Source organism: Phodopus roborovskii, unplaced genomic scaffold (assembly GCF_943737965.1).
Source record: "Phodopus roborovskii unplaced genomic scaffold, PHOROB, whole genome shotgun sequence".
NCBI lineage: Eukaryota > Metazoa > Chordata > Mammalia > Rodentia > Cricetidae > Phodopus > Phodopus roborovskii.
This window is the reverse complement of record NW_026126433.1, coordinates 45344013-45350012: the sequence shown is the minus strand read 5'-3', so window position 1 is coordinate 45350012 and position 6000 is coordinate 45344013.

Below are 6000 nucleotides of genomic sequence, written 5' to 3'. Positions count from 1 at the left end.
CCTCTGCCATAGCATTTTTCTCTCCCTGGAAAGACAATATAGGAACCATTGCTATTTTGATCCAGAGTTGAATAATTTTCCAGGGTGGTCACCAAATTACTAGGTTCAATGTGTACAATCTGGGGTTACTTCTGCTACTCTTCAGCGCTTTCCACATGCCTTAATTTTAATTCTGTTACAAGTTCATGTTACTTTAAAAAAAGATTTAATTTGGTGTGTGTGTGTGTGTGTGTGTGTGTGTGTGTGTGTGTGTGTGTGTGTGTTCTTGTGGAGGTTAGAAGAGGGTCTTGAATCCTGTGGAGTTGGAGTTACAGGCAGTAGTGAGCTGCTAGATGCAGGTGTTGGGTCCTTTGCAAGAGCAGTACTTACTTGCTCTTACTGTGGAGTCATCTCTCAAGCTTCAGGAAGCTTATTTCTAGATATCATGCAGGTCCCAGAGTGACCTCTGTCTCCACCATCTCATGCCGTGTGGCTGTGGCCCCTCTTATCTTTGGAACTTTGTTTAAACCTTTGGAGCTCATTACCTGGGGAATATTCTTTTGCTCATTCTCTACATGAGTTTTGCACTGGAGATTCCCTTGGGAGCTGTTGTGGATGATTGCAAAGCAATAGAACAAGGTGAAAATTGTTCCTTTAGCTGTCTTGCCTCAATACTGGAATGTCTATGTAGCATTTTCTGCTTTGCTCTTTTGTGCAGGCCTAGTCACAGCTTGCTGGTTCCTTCTGGAACAGTGGTTCTCAACCTGTGGGTCTCCACCCCTTCCATGGGGCTTGCATATTAGATATACTGCATTCAAGATATTTACATTATGATTTGTAACAGTAGCAAAATTATATTTATGAAGTAACTGCAAAATAATTTTATGGTTGGGGATCACCATAACATGAGTAACTATATTTTATGGTCATAGCATTAGGAAGGTTGAGAACCAATGTTATAGAACCAATTCACTGTCTTTGTGACTCTAAGTCATGTCATGTCATCCACACTTATCTTTCTTTAGATTGTCAGCTCTTGATCTCTTCACAAGGGTATCTGAATGTCTCCTTGCAATTATCCAGCTGCCTTCTGAACAGGTGCAAGTAAGCTATCTTGTCAAGGCTATCCATCTACTATTTGCTCTTACCCAAGAGAACAGAATGGAATTTAGACAGTGGGTCCAGAACTTTCCACCTGGGTTTAGTATTAATAATATAAAGGTAGTTTATCTGTACTGTCCTCAGCTAACCCAATATTCAGATGCCTTGAGATGTGAAAGCAGCAAGTTTTATTTTGTTTTCTACACACCAATGTCTACAATAGCATGGAAAGGGTTTTGAAAATTCTGTACCAGCTATAACTGCCTAGATAAGCCCATACCTTCTATTTGAAGGTCAAGCTTGGTTTCTGGTATGCTAGGCCACAGTGTGCTGGCCTGGCATTGGCACAGTACTCTATGTAATCAAAGCTCTACAAAAGCATGGCTCATTGCAGGTGGTGCTGCCACAGCTGGTGTGATTCACTGAGGGGAAGAATCCTACAGAACTGTGCCTGAGCCACAAAGGTACAGACCATAGGACAGACAAAGCCTGGAGAAAGAGCCACATAGACCAGGAAGACTCTCTAGGTTTCAGGGGCAGGGACATGGCTGTCTGCTTACTTAACTCCAAATAGGCTAGTGGCTATGATGCCTCTGCGGTTACTACATCTGAACTGCCAAAGGCAGACTTCTGCCAACACACAGAAAGAGGCAAAACAAATTCCTGCTATGGGTAGAATCCAAAGCAAAAGGAAAAAATGGATTGTTCTATGTGTCTACTTATACCTCCACATTACCAATTAGATGGAAGAGGGCTTTGTGAGTGTTACCTGTGGTGGAAGGACACCTGGGTTCAGAGAGGCCAGGTGCAAAATATGCATTTAGCAAAATGTGACAATATTATTTAGTTCATGAGATTTGACTAATAACTTGAGTATTTGAACTTTGAACATAGGCTGGAAAGTTCCCATCCTCTGCTCATGGATGCCTCTAAGACACTGCTAGCTACCTCCTCTATTGTATACTGAACTTCTCTGTGTTCTTGCTACACTTGTTACTGTACCTGCTCACAACCCCTCTGACTCTTCCACCTCACACAGACTATAGATATTTTTTCTTTTAAATCTAAGAATACCCAGTTCATGGCTATATAACACAAGACTAGAATTTAGTATATATTTGTAGAACCTTGCTGTTCTAAACTGTGGTATTTAGGTGCAATTCATGATTACTTCTATTGAGAAACACCTGTTGTGTTGAAAATCAGCCTCTAAAGTAGGAGCCTGATGATCTGGGAGTCAATAATTCTAGAGGAGGTAGAGGATACTATTTTTGATTAGGGTATCTTGTGCAATTTTAGTAGGCTTGTATAATCCCTGCAGGACATACCATGCTAGTAGTAAAAATGGCTTTTCCCAAATGTATTAGAGCCATGAGACTCATCTCCAAGTTCTACACTTGATTTTAGCCAGAAGGTTGAGGCAATCTTTCTCCTAAATCTAGTATCTAAAGTTGCACAGTTACATATACATCAGCTTATTTCCTGCCTTATGTTTGTTCTTCCTTCTTTAAGAAAAAATAAACTGCTACAACCAAGGCTGACACAGTTTTATGTAAATACTTTTTTTTTTCATTTGGACACATTATATCTCTTTCTCTCTTTTTGCTTCTTTTTATGTATATGGGTATGTGGTATGTGTGTGGGTGTGTGCATGATAGTGTGTGTGTGTGTGTGTGTGTGTGTGTGTGTGTGCATATACACATGAGGAGACTTGAAATTGAAAATAGGAAACTTACTCTATATGGCAGGGTCTCTCAATCAAACCCAGTGCTCAACAGTATGGTTAGTTGTCTCATGAGCCTGCTTGCTCAGGGGTTCCCCAGCCTCTATCTTCCAAGGCTGGGATTACTGGAGGGTCATTATACTCACATGGGATTTACACAGATTTTGGGAATCTACTCCCCAGCCTTCTTGCTTGCTAGCTAGGGCTTTAACTGCTGAGTCATCCCCCCAGCACTTCAAGACATTGTCTCTTAACAAAGGTTTTTGGATTCAGAGTCATGGCTGGGAGTTCACATCACAGATGTCAACAATGATCATTTGAGTGCTTTCAGGGGCTATCATCCAAGATGGTTTATGTGTCTGGCAGATGATACTGGCTGTAGGTAATAGGTGCTCATCTCAATGGAGCTGTCTCTTCTCCATCCCAGTGCCACAGAGTAGTCCAACTTCATCAGTCTGTCTGGCTTTCTTCAGCAAGAATCTCAGGAACAAAAGGTGGAGTTACACTACTGTTTCTGACATGGAAGTTACAGAACCATGGAAAATACTTTTGTCTTTTTTTTTTGGCACAGATTGGTAACTATGATCAGCCCAATGCAGGGTGAGGAGAGAATGCTCTCATCCCCCAGTGAAAGTAAAATCAACAGGCTTGTTCATAAGTATCTTTTCATGTGTCAGGTTCTGACATTGTTGACCTGGATGACAATGAACTGGGCACAGTCATCCTTCAGCATCACCCCCCACCCACCCCAAGTTCCTAGGATAACAAGGATAACTACCATACTCAGCTTTGTAGACGAGTCCTGGAAGTCTCACATGACCTTTCCCTTCAATTGTACTGCTTTACCATCTATCTCCCTTCATGGGCACCTTTATACTTGATTCTTTACTTAACTGATAAATTAACTACTTGTTAATTATAATTCAGTGAGCGATGACAAATAAGCATATAAAATGAAATATTTTTATTTTATAGAAATCTTGAATATTTTGAAATAGACTTTTTTTAAGAGCAAGGGTTATAAAGAATATTTACTTAAAAAAAAACAAGACTCTCAGTGGCACTGAAATCACAGGACATCTGTGTCTAACTGCATAGGGATGGATTGATATAAGGGGATCATGTCCCAAGGATACAGATTCCTATGGAGCCAGGTCCTGCAATATCAAGGTCAACCCAACCACTGAGAAACTTGGGCCAGGTAATTTCTCAGTTATTTTGGTAGAGCCACTGTTAACCTCAGTAGTTATTATTTCAATTGACTCATGAAATTTCATCCCTACACATGTTTTAACTTGAGAACAACATGATGTGTGGGACTCTTCAGAAATCTACAGAGTGGGACCCAGTAGAAGAAAACGACTATGCTTCAACTATTCTATCCAGTGCTTTCAAGGTGCTTGGTGTTCAAACATAGAAACTTAAAATGAGAAATCCTCTAGGAACAGAGTCAAGGGCAAGGTTCCACTTCAGAGAGTGCAAAAGGAGGCTTCATTGTCCAACACCAAAGGTTTTCTGTAGGTTAGCATTTGAGACAATGTATCAGAAAAAATATATTTTTAAAAATCTGGCCTTGTCAGGATACAAGATTAACAACAACAACAACAACAACAACAACAACAACAACAACAACAAAACCCCCAAAAAACAGTAGCCCTACTATATACAGATGATAAAGGGGCTGAGAAAGAAATCAGAGAAATATCATCCTTTAAAATAGCCACAAACAACATAAAATATCTTAGGGTAGTGCTAACCAAACAAGCGAAAGACCTATATAATAAGAACTTTGAGTCTTTAAAGAAAAAAATTAAAGAAGATAGCAGAAAATGGAAAGGTCTCCCATGCTTCTAGATAGGTAGGACCAACACAGTAAAAATTGCAATCTTGCTAAAAGCAATCTACAGATTCAATGCAATCCACAGATTCAATGCAATCCACATCAAAATCCCAGCACAATTCTTCATAGATCTTGAAAGAACAATACTCAACTTTACATGCAAAAATCAAAGACCCAGGATAGCCAAAACAATCCTTTTTAATAAAGGAACATTCAGAAGCATCAATATCCCTGACTTTCAGCTCCATTATAGAGCTATAGTCCTGAAAACAGATTGGTATTAGCAAATAAATAAATAAACAAATAAATAAATAGATAAAATAGACATATAAACCAATGGAATCAAATTGAAATCCCTGATATTAAGCAATCTACCTACGAACACCTGATTTTTGACAAAAAAGTTAAAAAGAAAGCATCTTCAACAAATGGTGCTGGCATAACTGGATGTTGACTTGTAGGAGACTGCCTGAAGATCCATATCTATTGCCATGCCCAAAACTTATGTCCAAATGTATCAAAGACCTCAACATAAACCCACCCACAATGAACCTCTTATAAGAAAGTGGGAGATATCCTTGAATGAATTGGCACAGGAAGCTGCTTCCTGAACCTAACACCAGTAGCACAGACACTGAGATCGACGGTTAATAAATGGGACCTCCTGAAACTGAGAAGCTTCTGTAAGGCAAAGGACATGGTCAGTAAGACAAAACTGCAGCCCACAGAATAGGAAAAGATATTCACCTATTCACCAACCCCACATCTGAGAGAGGGCTGATTTCCAAAATACACAAAGAACTCAGAAAGCTAGTTACCAAAACACCAAATAATCCAATTAAAAAGTGGGATACAGAGTTAAATAGAGAATTCTCAATAAAGGAACCTAAAATGGCTGAAAGACACTTAAGAAAGTACTTGGGAAATGCAAATCAAAACAACTCTGAGGTACCATCTTATTCCTATCAGAATGGCTAAAATAAAAAAAACGCCAAAGACAGTTTATGCTGGAGAGGATGTGGAGAAAGGGACACACTCCCCCATTGCTGGTGGGAGTCCAAACTTGTACAGCTACTTTGGAAAATGGGAATCACTCTACCATGAGATCCAGCAATTCCATTCTTAGGCATATACCCAAATGATCCACATTCATGCAACAAAGACATCTGTTCAACTATGTTCATAGCAGTATTATTTGTAATAGCCAGAACCTGGAAGCAACCTGAATGCCCCTCAACCAAAGAATGGATGGAGAAAATGTAGTACACAATAGAGTACTACTCATCAGAAAAAAAAAAAATGGAATCGTGAAATTTGTAGGCAAATAAGTAGAACTAGAAGAAACCATCCTGAGTGA